Consider the following 22,146-nt stretch of genomic DNA (forward strand, 5'->3'; position numbering starts at 1 on the left):
TCTATGTATTTAAATTATAAAATTTCTTTCAATATGTAAGTTTCTTATTTTTAATAATAAAATAGTAGCAAATTATTATCAATACTGGTAGTAATAACTAGGAAAGAGCACAGCTACTATAATCAGGTCAAAATTAAGTGCGAGACCAAAGAGGTTGACATCATGTAGAAGTATAATATAGAAGAGGCAGATCATAAAGCTGTTGAGAACTTAGACTTTGAACCTGCCTTCCAGATTTGAATCCTGGTTCTGTGACTTGGTAGCTATGTGCCTGTGGGAAAGTTACTCTACCTGTGCTTCAGTTTCCACATCTATATAATGAAGATGATAATGGTACCAACTTCATGGATTTGTCATGAGGATTAAGAGTGTGTGTGTGTGTGTGTGTGTGTGTGTATGTGTGTGTACACACAGTGTCTGGCACATAGTTAACATTAATATTAGTGTTTGCTAGTATTATAACACTGAGCTAAGTTACTAAACTGTTTAAATCTCTCCTCAGTGGGAACTAAACTGACCATAAACTCGAGGATTAGACTGTGTGATTCCAGATGTGTCACACAGGGACCTTAGACAGGCATCTAAGCAAGTCATCACATAAACCATCAGAAAGCCATCCCACATTGACCATATCTCAGATTTCAAGTCACACGTGAGAATAGGACAGAAAAAGTTAACTTTTCCATCATATCACTATTTTCTGGCTGCCCATTTGCACATAAGAAAGGAAATTAACTTCAGGACATTACATGGACCTCAGTTATTATCTATGTTGACGAAGTGAGGAAAAGTATGTTTTATCATCTCCATTAATCTTGTTTCACTTATCCTCATATTTGTTAACTAAGGCAAGATATTTATCTTTCCTTATACAGTGTGTACTTGTTGCATAAGGCTCTTTCTTGTTTTGTTTTTACTGGTTTCCCTTTAAGTAATAGATTTCTATAGTATATTTTATAGCTATTTGTCCTTTAATAACATCTAGGATGCTGCAAATCACAACAAAAATAAACAGAAAAAGTGAATTGAAGGATAAATGGGGTAGATGGATAGAGGGATAAATGAGTGGATGGATGGATGGACGGATAGATAAAAAGAGAAAGCACAAGAGAGAAAGAGAGCAAGACAGATTTTTCACTGACTTTTGTGTGTGTGTGCTTTATACCTAGATAAAAAAAGGCTCAGAAATTGGCTAGCTAGAATTACATCAACTTTTAGTTTTAAAAAACTGTCAACAGTGAAAAAATCAGTTAGAAAGGATCAGAAATAAGACAGTGTGCAAATGAATTCAATTTTTAAATATCTGCTTAGAAAAAGTTAGAATTTATCAAAATATAAAGCTCTTTTAGTATAACAGGTAAATCATAATAATAAGAGTAATACAAAAAGGTAAAAGAATATACATGTATTCAACAGAATATAAAACTATTATCATCCATAGCCATCAATATTATATGTACAGTGACAGCTCTGCTATCATTAAATGTATGACTACAATTCTAAAATAAAATGTTTTATGTGTGCTTTATAAAGTAGACTTATTGTTAGGTAAGAGAAATATATTATTCAATGTATTTTGAGGAAAATGAAATGTAAGTTCTCCTCATAAAAATCTTTCCAAAGAAGCTGTTCAACATTTAAAGATAACCATTAGTGATAAAAATATGACATTTTTTGTATGATTCACAGGAAAGTAACAAGACCATCAGTCAGAATTCCCTAATTCCTAACACAACCCAGAAACCATACATGTCGAAAATCACAGGTAAAGACAAAATTGGTTCAATTTTGAAACATGAATGGCATTTGTCATACTGAATTAATTTAACAAAATAAACTAGGCAATAGAACTATTTGTTTTGGTTAGCATTTTTAACAATGTCTCTGGGTCTCAGTTTCTCTTTGAAAAACAATCTGGTTATGCATATTAAATAAGATATACAGGAATTCATGTTGTAAAAGAACTATAAAACAACTCATAAATATAAGTTCTAAATGTCTTAAAACATCGCACATGTTAAATGTTCAATAACTGTATCTGAGTTAATGAATGAGGAATTGCAGGTCACCAAGAGTGAGGCACTTGGCCTGAACCCCACACAAAGACTGTTTTCTTCACTGTGACAATGTTCTGGTTGAAAGCAAATGTTTTTGTGAATGTTTTCTATCTAAATTGTACTACTCAGCATGACACTCTACCTTATTTACAATTATTTAGTACTATTTCCAGTATTCAAATTTACTTTCAGTAGACAAGTATTCATCATAATACTGCTGAGAAAAGAAAACACAAGCTGTGGAAACAAATCCAAAATTAGAATCTAAACCAGTTTTGGAAAAAAAGACATCATCAAAAAAACCAAGACCATGTTACGTGAAGGTGATCACACTGAAGATATCAGTACTCATAGGATGAAGAATGGGAGAACTCTTGGGTGTGTATTTCCATTCATCTCTCTACCGCCAATATAAAAGATACTGCTATGGGGCAGGACTACATTCCCTGTGTCAAATTTCTTTCTATTCAAACAAGCTCGGATGGTTTGTTTTTGCAACTGAACCTTGACTAATAGAATAGTCATAGTTCATGCACAGTATGTGCAGACATAATTGCTCTGATTTTATGAAGAATTACAGGCACATTCCTTGAACATGCCATAGCCATATCTGTGTTTTGGTGGAAATGAATTTACCCCCTTTCAATACACAGAGACAACTATGTATCACCTTCTCTGCCAAGCCTGATCTAGCCTCCTGAAGCCCAGGTTGCACTTCCCGGTCTGCCTTTCCACAGCACACATGCACACACCTTCACTGTAATAAGCGTTGTACCGTATTCCATTTCTCTGTCTGCATATCTGTTTCCCAAACAGATTTTGACAAAAGCACTGCTTCTTTTAATGTATGTACTCTCTGTGGCTGGCATATATAATAGTAGGTCCTGAATAGTATTGGTAGAAGAAAGAGAGGAAAAGAAGGACCTGGAGTCAAAATAACTGGGTTGAATCCTGGCTTTCCCACTCTCCAATTAGTTAACCCAGGGCAACTGAGTAAGTTCTCTGTGTCTCGCTGTTCTGATTTTTAAAATGAGGATTATAACAGTATCTACATCATTCATTTAATATGTTTAATTATCTTATTCAATCCTTGATTTAATTAATACTCATAAGAGCTGGAGTACTTAGAAAAGTGTCTGGAACAGAGTACTGCACAATAAATGTTGGCTTTAACTATTGTTAAAATTTAACTTGGTTTTAATAAACATATAAAATTAGCACTATCATTTCTCATTATGAGCATTACAATATGCCTTGAATGATACGAAAAATCACTTTTCCAAAAATATTCTCACCAAAAATATTACTCATTAACTGACCCTCCCCCCGAAAAAAATTGTAGTATCTAAATTTAAAGTATATTACTTCTAAAATTCTCTCAAGGGCAATCAGAGACTAACAAATTATAACCATAACATTTTAGAATATAGGGCCTAATCATTGTCCATAAATTTTGGCAGATTTTCACTCTTTATTTCTTTAATTTGTTTCCATAGCCAAGGGAACCCAAAGAGAACTCTCTAGAGGTTATTGGGAAATAAAATCCCAGTATCTTTTCTGATTATTTCTCAATGCTAACTTAAAAGAATCTTACTTAAAATTTTAATATATCACATTGCAATGTGACTGGATGCAAAATTAACTTCTATATCCAACAATGACTTATTAAAGCTTATATTTTATTTAAAGCAATAAATTTTATAGACCAAAATGGTGGAATTTGAATAAGTTTGAGTGTATAATTTGTTAATTATAATTGAGGTTTGCAAAAATCTCAAGGATAAGCTATTTTAAAAAACCAAATGGAAATTTTAGAACTAAAATATACAGTGACCAAAATAAAAACTTACTGGATGGACTAGTAGAGAATGGCAACAATGGAGGAAAGAATCAGTAAACTTAAAGATGAGTCAATAGAAATTATCTTAACTGAACAACAGAGAATTTAAAAAAAATTTTAAGGAACAGAATCTTGAGAACTTATGGCACAATATTTTAAAAACTAACATTTAAGTCATCAGAGTCCCTGAAGGAAAGAGTTTTGTGCAGAAAAATATTTTAAGAGATAGTAGATAAAAATTTCTCAAATTGGGCAAAACACATAAACATAAACAAATTCATGGTAAGCTGTAAGTTAAATAAATGGGAAATAATTAATTAAATTATTACACCATAATCTGACAAAGTAGAATGTAGCCATTATAAAATGGTGTGTAATTATGTACATAAATATGCAGAAAATTTTTAAATGTAAACAGGAAATTCTGAGACCATACGTATTATTTAATAAGCAATCTTTCTTTGATGTTGTGACATTATTTTTCCAATGGAGAAAAGGGAAGAAATACACCAGTTGGCATTTATTTATTGAGGCACCGCATCAACATCAAAGTATTCTGTTTTCCATACTATGGAGAAAAAATTAAAAAATTAGTTATTACTGGAGGAACATTACTTCTACTCTCAACTGTACATCTGTACAGATGATATAGTGGGCCCAATGACTCCTAGGTTGTGGTGAAGACAGAAGCCTGTAGCAACCAGACATTATAGAGTTATGACAAAATACTGTGAGAGTTCCCAAAACTGTTCCAAGAGCATTGAAAGCTTTACTGGAAAATATGTTTTCTTAAGATATTTATGAAGCTAACCAAGCCCAGATTATTGCTATTTGTTACAAAAATTAAACATCTGCTTTCTCTTTATCTATGTCTTTCTACTTTCACGGAAAAAGAAAATAATATGTTTAGACTCTGCCTAAATAGTTTAGTAGATGGGTAAGTGTTGCACATTATATTAATAACTAGAAACATAAAATTATTCAAGTTCCATATTGTATCCCTTTTCACTAACCATACTCCCAACAGGCTTACGTAATTAAGGTATCTTCCAGCCAAGTCTTAATACCAACAACTTCATTGACTAGCTATCTAAGTCTCTTCCTCTTAAAGTTTAATTTTCTGATTTGGAAAATATGACTAATCAAGCCAACTTTTCATTAAATACTAACCCCCAGAGGGGAGGTCGTTTTATTGCAGTATATGAACAGCCATACATAGAATTTACAGAAATATGTGGGCAAGCCCCTACAAGTATTTCATGTTCAATGCACCAATTGTTTTTTTTTTATTATTTCAGAGCCAAGTTTATGTATCCTTCTATATCCAGGCTAGAGTTCGCCTCTATAGGATGCCAGAAAAAAAAGAGAGAGAGAAGATATGGTATAGCACTCCTAAACACCCAAAGCATGTTCAAACAGATTTTATTCTTCGAGACATGAAACAGACAGAAATTTACTATTAATAGATCAGAAAATATCATAATGTTTCTTCTCCAATTTTCTAAATTCAATCACAAGAATGAAACATTCCTATCAGAGCAATTTGATATCTCATCTATGTACCTCACACTCATATTTAATTATTTATTCATTAATTCATTCAACCACTATTTACTGAGTGATGACTATGGGTACAACACCCTACTAGACAATGAGTACTTACTACTGAACTAAAAGATGGTTCCTATATTTACAGAGGTGAATACAGATATTAAACACCCAATCACAAAATTATGTATATGCATACATGTTGTAAAGAAGACCTACAAGGTGTTAACAGCATATAACACAGGGGAGTTGGAAGGGCTCCTCTGGGGCTAAAAAGCACACATGCTGAAACATGAAGAACAGATAAACATTAGAAAGGTCAAACTGGGAATGAGGAGATCGAGAAAGGAGAACAAAGGACATCACAGGGGATGGACAAAGAACCCGAGGCAGAGAGAGTAAACTGAAAGATGTGCAATGTTTCCGGAGCGGACAAAGTATGAGAGCAGGATGCAAAATGAAGCCAATGGATGGGAGGCCGGTGGATGGGCACAGGTAAATTAATCATTCCTTATAGGTCACATTAAGATTCAGCTTTTATTCTAAGAGCAATGCAAAAACTAAACTTTGGGGAGCAAAGGAATGACATAAACATATTTGTGAGGTTTTTTTCTTTTTGATCACTGAAGCAATATCGAATGGTTTGATATGGAATGGTTTCAAAAGAATGGTTTCAAAAGAATCACATGTGGAGATGAAGACATCCAGTGAGCTCATAAAAGTTCAAAGAAGAAATGGTGGTGGCTTGGACAAAGCGGTATTTCTCAACTGAGGGCAATTTTACACACACATGCTCAAGGGTACATGTGGCGATGTCTGGAGACCTTTTTGGTTGTCATAAGTAGAAATAGTGGTACTACTGGCATTTAGTGGGTAGAGGCAAAGGATACTGTTCAATACCCTACACGGCAGGGAACAACTCCCCACAACAAAGAGTTATCCAGTCCCCTAATATCAATAGTGCCAAAGTTAAGAACCTTGAACTAGAGTGATAACAATTAAAATCAAGAGAAATAGACATATGTTTAGAAAGTACAAATGACGAGTCTACAGTGATTAAATATAGGATGAATGTGATAAAATGGAAAAAATGTCAAGAACAAGCCCCACATGTCTGGCTTTTGCAACTGAGTGGATCGTGACCCATTCACTGAAGATCACTGTAGACCTAGAGTTTGGGTTTAGATCAATTGAGTTTGAGAGGCCTTTAAGACATCAAATAAGCAGTCATACATACTGATTTGAATTTCAAAGAAGGCACAATCACAGAATGGGCTGAAAGTCAAATAAGATCAGAACTGTGCCATTTGGCAAAGTAGTTTGCTGGAGGTGAGATCAGTAAAGACTGGTAAGTGTGTGACTAAGAGGTAAGAAAATGGAAACAGTGACTACAATGACTTCTGGAAATTCAACTGTGAGGTGGGGCCTTGGCTAAGAGAAATATAATATGGAAGAGTTTGGGGTTTTTTTTTGAGAGAGAGAGAGAGAGAGAGAGAGAGAGAGAGCGCCTGTGTGTTTGAAAGCTGGAAAAGTCTTGGAAATGTTTAAAAGGTTGATAAGGAAAAATCCAAAAGAAAGTGAATTGAAGACACAAGCAGAAGAAGGAATAACAAAATGACAAGACTTCTCTAAAACCCAAATTCTTCTTGATACCTGCATTGGGATGTCCCACAAACATTTCGGAAGTAATGTGTTAAAAACTGAGTTACACTCTCTCCCCCCGCAGTGCTTTCCTTTCTCAAAAGACAGCCCCATTCATCCATTTAGACAACCTAGTAACAGAGGAGTCAGGCTTGACACCTTTCTAGCAGCCACCCCTATCCTCAATCCATCTTAAGTACCTCTCTAATTATTTTATTTCTCTCTACAACCTCACGATACCCTAGTCAAAGCAATCACTTGATCACCTAGACAACATAACAGCCTCCTAATTGTTTCATTGCTCTTTAAGAGCTTTTCTTCCACTCTGAAGCCACAAAATTTGATTAAGCCATCCCACAGCTTAAAACCTTTCAGTGACTTTTCATTGCTTGAGGATAAAGACCCGAATCCTTAATATTGCCTACAAAGCCCTTTTTCTGTTTCAAGTCTCAACTGACAAGTTCCTTCTCATTCTTTCTGCTGTCGCCTCATTTGCCTTCTTCCAGTGATAGCTCCAACTGGCCTTCCTACATGCTCTTCCCTCTACTGGAACTTCTCACCACTCCTCACCCCTTACTTATCCTTTAAATCGAAGCGCAAAAGCCATTTCCTCAGTGAAGCATTTCCAAACTTAACAAGTCAATCTACCCACAGAACCACAGTCTCTCCCTTGCGCAACCTCTCTGAGAAATGACTATATAAGTATTTTCGTGTGTATCTGATTGTGTGCCTAGCTGTCTCTCAAGTTCTATCAGGGCACAGATGCTGCCTTCGTTCCCTGTCATGGGGCTGGTATTTGGCATGGTGCCTGACACTTAGGAACCACCTGTTAGAGCAATGAGTATTTTTACAACAATCCTATGAAATGAGTTTAGTTGCTTTTTTGGTGTCGTTATTGTATCTGCTTCTTACTGGTGATGAATCTAAGGCTTAAAGATTTAAGCAACTTGCACGAAGACAGCAGTACTCACAGGTGAGCCAGTATTTGGATTCACCTCTCCTTACTCTTGAACTAAAAGCCTCTTCCACTCTGCCAACAGACTCTCTAGGTTAATTCAAAGTTCTAGTATGCCTATCTCATGATTTTGTTTTATATCAGCAATTGCAATTCATGATAAGTTCCAAATGCTACCACAGGAGATGAAGTAATTCATATTTTAAATTTTTTTTAAATATAGCTTACCCGAGAACTGTGATTTTTCTGTCAGAGCTTTCCAATAGCACTTATCGTGAAACACTTTACTATAACTTTATAAACTGTTCCCTGAAGATCCTAATTATCAAGAGTACAGTATCAATTTGTGAAACTATTCAGAACTATTTTGTACTGAAAATTAATGGATCTATACTGGAGATCATCTTTAGTAAAACTGCTAATTCACATTTACCATGTCACACTCAGTCTGCTAAATTACACATGTGCCAAAGATAAACCAGTCTTAGCCTGATCTTCTGAGAAAGCAGTTTAGAGTATGCCTATGGATATGATAAATAAACTATGTCATTTGTCCACTTTAGCAATAAAATGCACTCTAAGTACACTAAAATATTAAGTATTCTGGTACCACAAGATCTAACATGTTCATTATTTACAAATGATCATTTTCAAAGATATAAAGTGCTATAAAATAAACTGAACATTAAAGCTATAATAAACACCCTCCATCTTAACATCAGCTCCACCAAAATGCCAGGTCATGTCTCTTTATAAACGGATCAAGGCATTCCTAGCGACCTCTGTGTCATCAGCGTTCCTGTTGCTTTTATTGTCTGCACTAGACACTAGACACTTGGGCAGTTTATACCTTGTATTCATACCTTGTATTCATGTATGCCAGTTCTCTGAAATCCCCAACATTGTCTTGGACTCCGAGTCAAGGAAAAAGGAAACCTCAGTATTGAGTACCTATTCGATTGCAAGCAATGTGTAGAAGTCCTAAATAAATTATTTTCTTTAACCCTCAGAAAAGCCCATGAGACCGATGTCTCCATTAAGATAGAGTCAGGAATGGTCCCAGATCAACAAGAGTCCAAATTTCCTGATTTCTAGTAAATTGAGGGTTTGGGTATTTTCCCAATAATATTGCAGAAGTGTTCGAACTCTGCAGATAGCACTGATATGTCTTCTTCCAGGTCATAGAAGATACAGTCAAGTTCTTAAACAGTACTGTCTGATCCAAAAAGCAGTTTGACCTTCTTTATCAGTTTTATATTTTTCTTAAAAATAAAGCCTCTCTTTCTGGGGAGGATTTAAGAAAGAGAAATAGTAATGCTATGATTTGTTTAGGAAAATGGTATCACAAGACAAATTTTAGTTTTGGCACGAAGTCTCTAGTATCTATTTTTCATAGTAAAATCATCAACAAATGTCTATTTGCAAGGAAAAATGCCCAGTGGCTATCTGACTTGTAAGCATTCTTTAGGAACATGATTTTAAAACATTTGCTAAGCTGACAGGACAGTACTTGCCTGTCTATTATTAACCTTTACATAATAAAATCAACTAGAATTATTAACCCAACCCTTGCAGGACTTGTCCATCATTTGAGAGATGAACATGCTGTCACCCAGTTTATCTCAGAAAATAAGCAATTTTATTTGGTAATGTGAATTCTCTAGTTTTATTTCCTTGTGTGTTCATTGGTTTGCTTGCTTTGAATTTATGATTCATTTTATAGTGATGACCTAAGTATGTGCTTTAGCTTCGGTTTACAATGAATTAATAGATTAAATTCACAGAGCGCCATAGTGTCTGGCACTAAAAAATGTTCTAACTTTGTTATTCTGAAAGACAGGAAGTAGTTTTAAGACACAGATGCAGTGTTTTCTCAAAAAGAAAGCTGAAACTGATGTTTAACCTGGAGAGGCTTCTGTCAATTTCTATGTAGTTTCATTGAGATTTTAGAAAGATTATATTTTCTGATTTAATAATACATATGATTAAGATAGGGAGGGCAGTCTACGGCCACGCCACCCTGAACATGCCCGATCCCGTCTGATCTCAGAAGCCGTAGCCGTTAAAAAAAAAAGATAGGGAGGGTAATCTTTCAAATTACTCTGAACCTGAATCTAACACACAATCTTATGGAAGGAAAGAAGGAAAGAAGGAAAGAAGGAAAGAAGGAAAGAAGGAAAGAAGGAAAGAAGGAAAGAAGGAAAGAAGGAAAGAAGGAAAGAAGGAAAGAAGGAAAGAAGGAAAGAAGGAAAGAAGGAAAGAAGGAAAGAAGGAAAGAAGGAAAGAAGGGAGGGAGCCTATATTATTCGCATTTGCTATTATAAGACCGTGTGGGTTTAAAGTTAATGATTTTAAAGTAACTAACAGAGATATACACTCTGTAGACCCTTATTGTTAGTCTGATACCAACAATGCAATAATAATCATAGTCACTACAATCCATTGAGCTCTAGCCAAGGGTTAAGCATCGTGATAGGCACAACTTATCATTACGTCATCTGGTCATCACCATACTCCAAGAAAGGTACCCTTCTTTGAATTATCACACACATTTTATAGATGAGGAACCTGCAGTTTAAAGAAACTTATGAAACTTGAGGAAGTGGCAGAACTAGAATTGCAAAGCAAGAAGCCTTCCCAAGTCTGACTCTTGAGTTTGTTTGTGTCCATTACATGCTTGTCCATTCATTTTATTCATTTTCTCTCTCTCTTCGCTTTGTTATTCTATTTTGGAGAGAGGCACACATTTAAAAGTGTTGAAAGCAACAAACGCAACAAACAAACAAACGAAACCTTATAGACACAGACAACATAACTTTAGTGCTTAACAAAGAGAAGGCGGGAGGTAGAAAAGAGTAAAGGGGATCAAATATATGGTGACGGAAGATCTGACATTGGGTAGTGAACACACGATGTAATACACAGATGATGTATTATAGAATTGCATGCTTGAAACCCATATAATTGTATTAATCAATGTTGCCCCAATAAATTTAATTTTAAAAAATTAAAAATAAAAATAAAAATAAATGCTTGACTTTTAAAAAATAACTAAATGAATGAATAAACAAACAAACAAACAAATAAAAGTACTTCTCAGCAGAAAATAGCCCTTTGTTTTAAGCCCTTAGCTTCCAAAGACAAAGTAATCAGGGACTATATGCTTCATTCAAATCTGTTTAACACACACACACACACACACACAGCATTTTTTCTCCACATCCTTGCAAATCAGATCAAACTCTGTACAAGATGAGTCATGCTACAATAATAAGACTCTGGATTTTATTTTTTTGTGTATTATTTTACTTACTTAACTTCCCCATGTTTCTGACGTTGCTGTGACATTTTAGGAAGTAAAGGAATAGACAATAGGAGGTAACATAAATCTATTATCTAAAATAAAGTCTTTTTATTCTTAAGAAGTTTTACTATATTCTTTACAGTAAATTATGTTTGGTAAAACATCTTTTTATTGTCCTCAAAATGTTACTAATAAAATGAAATATAAACCTCAAAGAGTCAATTTTTACAAAAAAAAAGAATCACCATTTGCAATTTCATGAGATTAGCACCTAATATCAAATCAACCTCGAACTATGTTAAACTAGAGAGTAAAACGTTACCTAAAGGCCAAACCATGAAATTCCATAGTTCTTCCTAGGACCTCATAGCATATAGTTTCTGAAAGAATTCAAATGATTTCCTTTTTACACCCATGTCATTACTTTACATACAATGAAATGTGATCACTTTTTCCTGTTTAAGTGATACATACTAGACTTCAGTCCTTCTACCATGATAGAATACACTGCTGTGGACATACTTTTCTGCTTCAAGTACATAAAAAAGAAGAAACCACCACCCTGTTCTAATTAAGGAAATGCTCAAGGTCTAACAAACAGAGAAATAAAGACAGAGGGATAAGCCCTCCCCCTTGCCACGGCAGCGGTAGTGAGGGAGGAGCACAGAGCAGACCAAGATATGAGCTAAGGCTACAGTTTAGCCCCAGGCAGGGCACGGACAGGGTAGGATACAACTGGCACTGGTCTTGCTCCACCCACATTCCTTTCGATTCTTTACCAACCTGGGCACCCAATTGCTCTGTGTCCTTTCACTACAACAGTCAGCACCTGCATCTCTTTGTCAGGGAGTTGGCCTAAGGCTGCTAGAACTCCTTGGCAAGCTCATAGAAAGCAGGAACCTCCTGGGAATTTACAACCTTCTGGGGGAAGCCTTTGATCATGACTGGTATGTAAGTCCTCTAGCTCCATTCCATCTGATGAGGAAGACTCTAAAGTGTAACCTTCAAATCTGCACTGTAGATCTGAGACAAAGTTTCCTGGATGTGATTTTGCTTGATATCATGCCCATGCCCTTGCTCGGCCAAATTCCCTTTCCAGTTCCATTTCTCCAAGCTCCTATTTCTCCTGGGAACGCTTTCTAATAAATTAACACAAATCCTCACTTCAGAGTCTGCCTTTGGGAAAGTCAACCTAAGACAAAAGGTGTTGAGTTTTTACAAGATAAAATTCATCATCTAAATTCTCTTCATGATGAAACGAAATTCAAAATACTGGAAAACTGAAAACCTTCACAATATGTCCCATTCTGGCACAAAAAAATAAATTTGTCAAATTAAACCTAGAAACTCCATCAAAATACTCTTACCATAAAACAAGATAATCCTGAAAATTAAGAGATTTTAAAAATTAAAACAGCATTTGAGCTCTCATCACTTATTGTTCAATACCTCAACTGTTTCTGTGGAATGTCGCTGCCTTCCTATTTTCAAGATTTATTTTAATAACTGCAATGGAATAAAGAATTCCAAAGCTAAGTTTTTGTGTTCCATTCACTGAATAACCTGATTAAAATTTTCCAACAGTCTTTGAACGAATGCAAGCACAAGTTAAAAGACTCATTTCCCAAAAACAGTTCTATTGCAGACACTTAAGAATTATTTACAAATCAATCCCTCAAATGCTTAAACAACTCTGAAATGGAACTGCTGAAGAACAGCAAGTAAAGAGACACGTGCTGCCATACCAACGTGTTTCTGAAGAGCAATATTTTCATCCTAACATTCTATGCACGAAGTTACAAATATGAACACAGAATAAAAATTGTAGGATCACAAATAATTTCCCATGCATTAATTCTCTGCAGCTATTATGGATGTATTCTAACAAATGAGGGCAAGGGAAGGGAGGGAGAGAGGGAGGGAGAGAGGGAGAGAGAGAAAGAGAAAGCAAGAGAGAGAGAGAGCACATATGAATATCACGAAAGGAGACATGGCCATTGTAGGCTGAAAAAATGTCCCTTTCCACAAAAGAATATTCACTTCCTAACCCCTGGAACCTAAATAATACCTTATATGAAAAAAGTATCTTTGCAGATGTTATTAACAATCTTGAGAGGCTTTAGCTTAGATTGATTACCCAGGTGAACCCTAAATGCAATTATATGTATCCTTATGAGAGAAGCAGATGCATATTTGACACACAGAGAAGAGAAAGCAACGTGACCATGGAGCCAGGAGAGATTTGAAGACTTTGGCCTTAAAGGCTGGAGTGATGTAGCCGCAAGCCAAGGAATGCTGGCAGCCACCAGAAGGTGGAAAAGCAAGGAACAGTTTCTCCCTAGAGCCTCCACAGAAAACATGGTCCTGTCAAGATCTTAACTGTAACTCAGTGAAATGATTTTAGACACTGGCCTCCGAAACTGTAGGGCAATGAATTTCCTTTGTTTTAAGCTACCAAGGCTATGGTAATTTGTTACAGCCACAGGATACTAATATTAATGGCATACAAGGAGTTGGAACAGGAAATCCATAAAGGGAGAAGTGATGAGAATCCAAGGGACAGAGAATAGTGACCTCAAAATGATAGCTATACTAAAGATATGTACATGCACGAATCCTTATTAGAACAGAAGGACTCAAAAGGCAGATACCTACTGCCATCATATTATCTTTTGATCCTGAAAAAGAAGGCTTTGGTGAGTTTAGCTTCATTTCTTAATTCTATTTCGCTTGTCTTGACTACATTCTGATGAAATTCCTGTCCTCCTCACCATGCCCAGCTGTTTGGGTCAGGTAAGACAGCCATTTCATCTAACAATTATTCTGCTTTTATTTATTGCTGAGAGGTCGAGGTAAGCCAGAAACAGAAAATACAAAACATCCTACTCCCTCTGACAATATCCCCATAAGCAGTTTAAAACCCAGGTCACCGCACAGCCCTGCCTGATGCTCTGGGTTTCCTAAGATTCAACTAGGACTCTGCCCACTGATTCCCCAGACAGGGTTCCTTTTTGTCAACATCCAGCTGTATCCAGACTGTGATCCTGAATTGCAGCTCATCTTTCCCCAAAAGCCTTCTTCCAATAGCTACCATATTGCCCATTTTTATATTGTTAAATTTGTGCTTGCTTCCCTAGTTTTTTAACCAAACTCATAAAAGATAGAACCTGAAGAACTTAAGAAAACACATCACCAAAAGACAAAGTGTTTAACAGTATTATGTCTTCTCCAGTCTCTTCTGAAAGAGAACTTAAACGTGAAGGAAAGATCTAACATACATATATCAAGAAACTATAAGAGGGAATAAAGGAGACGTAATATGAGGGGAAAGGAAGGGGCAAAAACATACAAAAAGTCAAAAGAATTAAAATACAGAATAAAACGGTAGAAATAATTCCAATCACATCAGTAATCGTAACAAATACAAATGTTCTAAATCCAATAGTGGACAAATAAAGATTGTCAGGCTTGACTGTCAAAAAAAATGCTATATGTAATTAAAAGAAATACACTTATAAGCACAGCGAAACACTGAAAATTAAAGGATGCAATATATACACCAGGCGAATATTAAATAAAATAAAGCTGTCAGTTATAAATCTATAGTAAACTTTAACACAAAAGTGTTACTAGGGGTTAAAGTGGTTACGTCACAATAACAATGCAACAAAGGAAGATACAACAATTCTAAACTTGTATGCATCTAATAACAGTGTTAAAATATATAAAACAAAAATTGACAAAATTGCAAGGAAAAATTGGCAAGATTTTCAGAAATTTTCAGATCTGATAGACTATGTAACAAAAATTAGAGAGCATATGAAGACTGGATGGAACATCTAATTTTTATGAATCTAATAAGACTTACGTATAAAAACAAGAAAATTATGAGAGGAAAATTTACAGATCTGTCTCACTCATGAACATAGATTTTAAAATCCTGAATGAAATATTGGATTTTGTAAATCAGATACAGGAACGTGTATGTTATATGTTATGCACATGTATGTATATGTTAACACATACATATACATAAATATAAAATACTGTATGCATAAACAAATGTATCTTGACCACTTAGATTTATCCCCAAATACTAAAATTATTTGTTAACATAATCAGCACATTAGTAGATCAAAGGAAAAAAGCTATGATCATTTCAATAGACGCAAGAGAAAAATAAAATTAGTATTCAATAAACATTCATGAGAAAAGATAAAACTCATAGCAGACTGAGAAAGAAGCTTCCTTATCTATTAAAGAGAATATACTAAATATCTACTATAAACATTGTTCTTCCTGATGAGAAGCATTCCCTTGAAAATTAAGAATAAGGTATCAAAGTTTGATAATAATCTACCATCTATGTATTGTATGTCTTAACCTGTAAATTAGGAAGGAAATAATAATTTGTATACCATATAGTTATCCACATAAAAAATTCAAGAGTATCTTTAAAATATAATTGCTAGATTAATATGAGAAAATCATTTGTATAACAATGTACAGTTATAAAATAACTGGTTTATGGAGAAGCAACCCTTAGTGCAGATCAAGGTAGCTCTTTATAGTACCTGAACACAAAAACAAGTTCTGTTAACGAGTAAGTGGACTGGAAATTGTATGGAGCAGGCAAGAGACAATGCATGTCATACTTTTCCAAAATTACCTGTGTAGATGGCCAAGTTTTATAAGTGTTCTCTGTGTGCTTGAAAAGGGTGTTTAATCTCTAACTGTTGATTGCAGATTTCTATGCACTCATAGAATGGGCTATATATGTCCATTCTATCAAATTTCTAAATTGCAGTGATCGAATCTCATGCAATTTTAACTTTTTGAGTGCTTGATCTACTCAGTTTCTAAGATTTAGAGCTTCTAGTGTTAAAATATGATGCTAGGTCTGTGAGTTTGTCAGTTACAACTATTTGCATTTAGTGTGCACTGTGCTTACTGATATACTTGGATATATTCAACCATCTTTTTTTTTTCCTTCTCATAATCATCCTTTTTTTGTTGCTTTATCCCTTTCTCCTTTCTTGATTTTTTTTTATCCTCCACACTTTGAGAAATTGCACAGCCTACCACTCGTGTTTCTCTTAAATTTTGAGTACATATTTAATCAAAGTTTAAAGTTAATATCATTACCCTTGTACAAAATAATGCAAATATTTTTAGAAAGATTATCTCTATCTACTCTCCTATAGTCTGTCATACTTATCCAGTACTTTATTTCTGACTAGTTTTTTTTAACTTTTCCCTCTCCAGTTAATCATTTTTACCATCAGTTTTCATTTATATTTACCAATTCTGTTTTTTAATTCTGATTTTATTTGCTCACTGTTGCTTCATGTAACTTACTCCTTTATTAGAGGTTCGATTTCCTTTTTTGCAGAAGTGTTCTGCCACTAATTCATTTAGTAAAAGTCTGAAAGAGTGAGCTCATTTTTTTTCTTGTATCAATGTTTTCAGCTCTTTCATTGATCCTGAATCATGTATGAAAAAGAAATACCATCAAGGTTCTAAGGGTGCAAGAAGCAACTTAAGCAAGTCTATGGACAGTATTCAACACTGTTGAAGTGGACTCTAATAGGATCATCTTAAAAACTGGCTCACTTCATTAGACTTAGCGAGGTTGAGGTAGAAGCAGAATGTGCTGGGAGCATTCCTTTCACTTCGGCTCAGGAGAGCTTTGAAGCAATCATTACAGAATCATTCCATCTGAGGTCCCTAAAATCTGCTTCCAGCTCCCCTGTTGTTCCTGTCCACAGCAGAAACAGCACATGGTCTCAGCTGGAGTCTAACTTTAGCCTGACCCCACAGGGAGCGCTGGAGCCTGGCTTGTTCACAGTAATTCTACCCTGAGGCAAGGAGATCAGCTTTAAGAATACTTGTGCCAGTCAGTCTTTAGATGGTGAGGACTCCTTGGGGTTGAGGCTGAAACCTCCCATGATATGGCTGTTGTTTGACTGGGGGCATTTCTCCAGAGAAGAGGGTAGCTGCAAGCTTGAGTTGGAGCATTCACAGTACCCAGGGTGGGAGTGGGGGAGTGCCACAGCTGGTAATGGGAGGTGGGGGAGTCTAGATGGGGCACCTAGAAAATTCACCAAAGTTTCCAAGACTTTTCTAAGACTCTCTCATAGCAAAGTCTGCCGGCAGGTTGAACGTGGCCCTGTGAACAATGCATTTAAAGGAATAAATAGCCTTTCTCTTTCCTAATACTTTTCCTTTGTCCCTCCCTCTCCCCTTTGGTTTTTGTATGTTTGCTTGCTTGCTTGTTTGTTTTTACGCGGCGTTGGATAGAGTTTGCCATTAACTTCTCTCGATAGTGGATACTTCTTTATAGTTTGGAAATATTATATTTAGTCTGGAGAGAGTGATTAGAGAAGAAAGAAGGGCTGTTCCTAAAACTTCGTTTCAGAACTGCAATTCAAACATGGTATTTTGCTGTCTTATTTCAGGGGCCACTTTTTGAAACTCATCGAAAAGAAAATAGAGCTAATTTCAGATTTCTTATTTCTTGCAAAGGCAAAATATTCTTTGTAAGGAAAATATATTTGCATTAGGGTACACATGTAACTAGTCGATTTAATTAAGCCCAGAAAGTTATTTATCATCTGGGCCTAACCATATTGAGCTGCCATATAAATTCAATATACAACAAGGTAACGCTTGGCACATATACTAGAGTTCAAACTATGTCCCACAGTGTCATAGCATAGATGTAACACAAGTTTTTAGAAAGGATCTTAGAAAAATTACAGTAGATATACTGTATCAGGGCGGCAGCACCTCAGGTCCTTATAAAAATAATAATTATTCTTCGGATCGGTATAGATAGAAAATTCAGACTTAAAAACACTTTTAAAAGCAATTGGGGGAAATGCCCTTTTGCTTGTGCTTACAGATGCATCGATTTTCTCTGGTAGGATATTCACAAAACTGGTAACATTGGTTATTTGTGGGAGGAAAACTTTCTGACTGAGAAGGGTGAGTGATACAAAGGCTTTCAACATTTTTGCTTTTTGAATTTTGAACCATGAGGCTATATTATATTTTTGGTGGTTATTAAGTTTTTTATTCTTCTGAGAATCCTTCAAATTTCTGAATTTTGATTTTTAGGAGTATGGTTTAAATGATTTGAATAATTTTATATGCTTATAGTGATTACGATTTTATATTAATACAGGTAGAGATGGGGATGTACTTTCAAAGAGGAATAAGTATAATGATGTTATAAGTCATCAATTGCCTATATACTATATACTTGCTCTTTTGCAAAGAAATTTATGTGCCTTCTTATTTAATTTTCATCACAAAATTTGGGGTAAGTGATGTTACTTCCCCATTGTACAAATGAGGGGATTAAGGGTTATAATGAATAAGTAGCTTATCTGGGATCTCAGTTAGTAAGTAACTGGTATAACTTAGACAGTCTAACTATAGATCTTCTAGCTACAAAAAGTTAGTAGACATTTCCCAATCTGAGTCTTTTTTTACATTCATTTATAGACTCCAGTTAATACTTTTCAATCATTCATTCCCCTTCGAGTTAGCATTAGGAAAATTCGTTGTCAGTAACTGCGGTCCTGCTGGGATGTCTCTGGATCAGACGGGGAAGACGCTTCCAGGAGGTACTCCCCAGGTTAACCTAGGCCAGACGGTGGCCTGACTTTGAGAAGATCCCTTTCTTCTCAGTTTCATGTTTTACCTAAAATTAATTATTTGATCTATGGACCTGAAAGCCCCCTAATGAATGGATATTTATGTTTCTAATAGGACATTGGGATTGGTGACACATATGATGTAAAACAATCATCACTTGATCCAGTTCATCTCATTATTATACATTGTCATAAACTCACCTAATTCATGATCCTACTTTCATAAATATATAGATATATACTGAGTGCTAACCCATGAAAACTGGAAGGGGAAGAGGATACTTCCCAGATAGCACTGACCTGTGTGCTACTTTGTTCTAACTCTGGAATTGAGAATTACTCCAGCTAACCAACCCACTATCAAAAATATTCTGGTCTCTTACCTCATCCACCCAAGGTGAGAAGATCTGCTGAGCCCTACCTGTGGATTCAGTCACAGACCAAGTCCTGGAAGAAAGCACAACAGTCTGTTTGAGTTGTTTCTTTGTGAAATCAGTTAGAAATACCAACAAAGAATTGTATTTGGAATATTCCAGGAAAAATACAATAGAACCTTATATAGGACATTGGCAACAGGGATGGAGAGAGAGGGAGATGAACTGTGGATATTCAGAGGGTGAATCTATTGGTCCCGAATATTCATAAGATGTGAAGACCGAAGAAGAAAAACAAAGAGTCTGAAAAGATTGTCAGATTTCTTAGTTGAATCACTTAATAGGTGATTGATGCCATCCATGGAGACACTGAGGGAGAAGCTGAGGTTTGGAGCAGTTGTTTTTGCCTTTCATTTGGTTTCACTTGTGCTTCTTTTTGATTTTGATGAGTTAGAAGACGGTTAGAGGGAGATGATTGATTTCATTTCAACTACAACAAGCCTTAAGTGATCACCTTCTTGTTTCCCTTCTTTTGATTTCTCTCCAAGTCTTTGTGGTTCTTAAAAGGACACAAAGGGACCCCAAAGCACCCAGGAGACAGAAGTCATGCAATACTTGTAGCCAAAAAGTTTCCTGAGGCTAGAAACTGAAAACTGGCACCGAACACACTGACTCTGGCCCTCACAGCATCCTATACCTTGGAAATTAGTTGCCAAGCTTTAAAAATGGAGATTTTTCATTTAAAAAAATAGATTGTTGGTTTCTATATTTGAGTCTAAAGTTTTAGTTTCTATATTTGGTCCAGATTCCCACATGACACTACCAACTGGAGCTGACCCTTCAAACTGGGCATTTGCTCTTCATTACCTCCCTGACTTCTCCACCCCAGCTTCAGTTTGTACATCACCTACTGGCTTCCTTAGGCATTCTATTTTAAACCCCCTGCCTTAGGCCGAAAGCCTTTACTAGCTTTCAAACCCCTTGACCCCTCTAAATATTATCCCCCACCCCACTCCAGGTTCCTGATATTTGCCCATAAGAACCAACCAAAGTAAAGGAAGAAAAATATTTTCTTTTTAATTAGAGGCTGGATATTATCCTACCTCTATCCACTGGATGCTGGGAAGGATCAAAACTGTTTTGCACTTCCATAGTAACCCCAAGCCCTCTCTCCACCTTTAGCCACCATTAGGTCCTTAGTTAAAAGAGACTTGGTTGAGAGAGGAAGTTGTAGAACAAGTACTGCCCAGGTGTTAAGTGTCTGGAGCCCTGAATTTGGACAAGCCCTCACTCTGATGGAACCTCTTATTATGAGTTCTTTCCTAGACACCTAAACCTAACCTGCCACGTTAGATATCTGAACCTATCCACCCGTTCCAAACACCTGGTTCCAAACTCAGGATGCACTCTTGGTACCTACTATCTCTCAGTGCCCTCCTGCCTCACTCACGACACCAGACATTGAGCCTACCATTTGTCTCAGTGAGTTTAAAAAGAAAAATGGGGCGTGGGCTGCAGCAGAATTACATAATTGAAAAAGGAGTCCTGATGAAAACCTCTGTTATAGTTAGCCATTCTTACTGCTGAAAATCTGTCTCTTCTCTTATGTGGGTTGGGACAGAAAAAATATTCAGAACCCCTGGTCCCCTTAGCTGACTCTGCCCTCTCCCTGCTATAGACCACATCCATTCCTCATGAATTTCCCATCATGCCACTGCTTTCTGACTCCTACATCCAATAACCACTTCTTTCTCATGAATAGCCTTAGAAAGCTGGCCAATATCCTGTCTTCTACTCATTCTGACGTTGAGGGTGTGAGGACACATAAGCAAGCTGGAAGTCTGAGAAACCCGCATTTAGATTTGAACAACTAATTTTGCCATGAGCAAGTGTCTTATTCATTCATTCAACATGAATTAAGCACCCCATAGGTACCAGGTAACAGGAGTGAAGAAATGAGTAAGACTTGATGACTAACCTAGAAGAAGTGGCAAAAAATATTTATTATGCAATTCCATGTAGTAAGTGCTCTAATAGAGCCATTATCACAGTTTTATCATATATTAGAAAGCACAAACGGGGAACACCTAATTTCTAGATTAGTGTTTCTCAAACTTTATTGTGCTTCCAAATCACCAGGAATCTTGTTAAAATAAAGATTCTGGTCAGAAGGTCTTAAGTGGGACTGAGAATCTTCATTTCTAACAGGCTCCCAAGTGATGCTAATGCTGCTGGTCTGTGAACTACGAGTAGCAAAATCTTACAGAACCAGAAAATACTTTCAAGAAGAGATGGTGCTTGAATTGCTGTATTAAAGAATGAAAAGGGCCTACCCAGTAGAATAAAACAAAAGTGATCCAGGCAAAGAAACAACATATTTTGAATATCATAAAAGAGTATTTAGTGACTTGAAAATCATCATGAAGAATGGTAAAATTGGGCACCCTCACAGGCAAAGTTAATAGTATTTAAGACCACAACCTCTACCTCTGCCTTAGCAGGCTATAAGAATCCACTGAGGCCTAGACCCAGAATTCTCTAGAAACAGCACCTGAGCCTTGGTCACTAATTATTTGGTGTCTAGCCAATAGTTTAGGAGGGCACAGAATCCAACTCTGAATGTTGCCTTGTATGTCTTAAGTGAACCTTTCTTACGAAGTGTGGTTAAAGAACCTCAAAGGATAGTGCACTAGAGCTTCATCAGATTTACAGACCCATTTTGTGCCTGCTTCTCTAATAAATGTCTAGCAAATGTCCGTATATGTC

The sequence above is a fragment of the Pteropus alecto genome, unplaced genomic scaffold (genome assembly GCF_000325575.1).
Source record: "Pteropus alecto unplaced genomic scaffold, ASM32557v1 scaffold338, whole genome shotgun sequence".
NCBI lineage: Eukaryota > Metazoa > Chordata > Mammalia > Chiroptera > Pteropodidae > Pteropus > Pteropus alecto.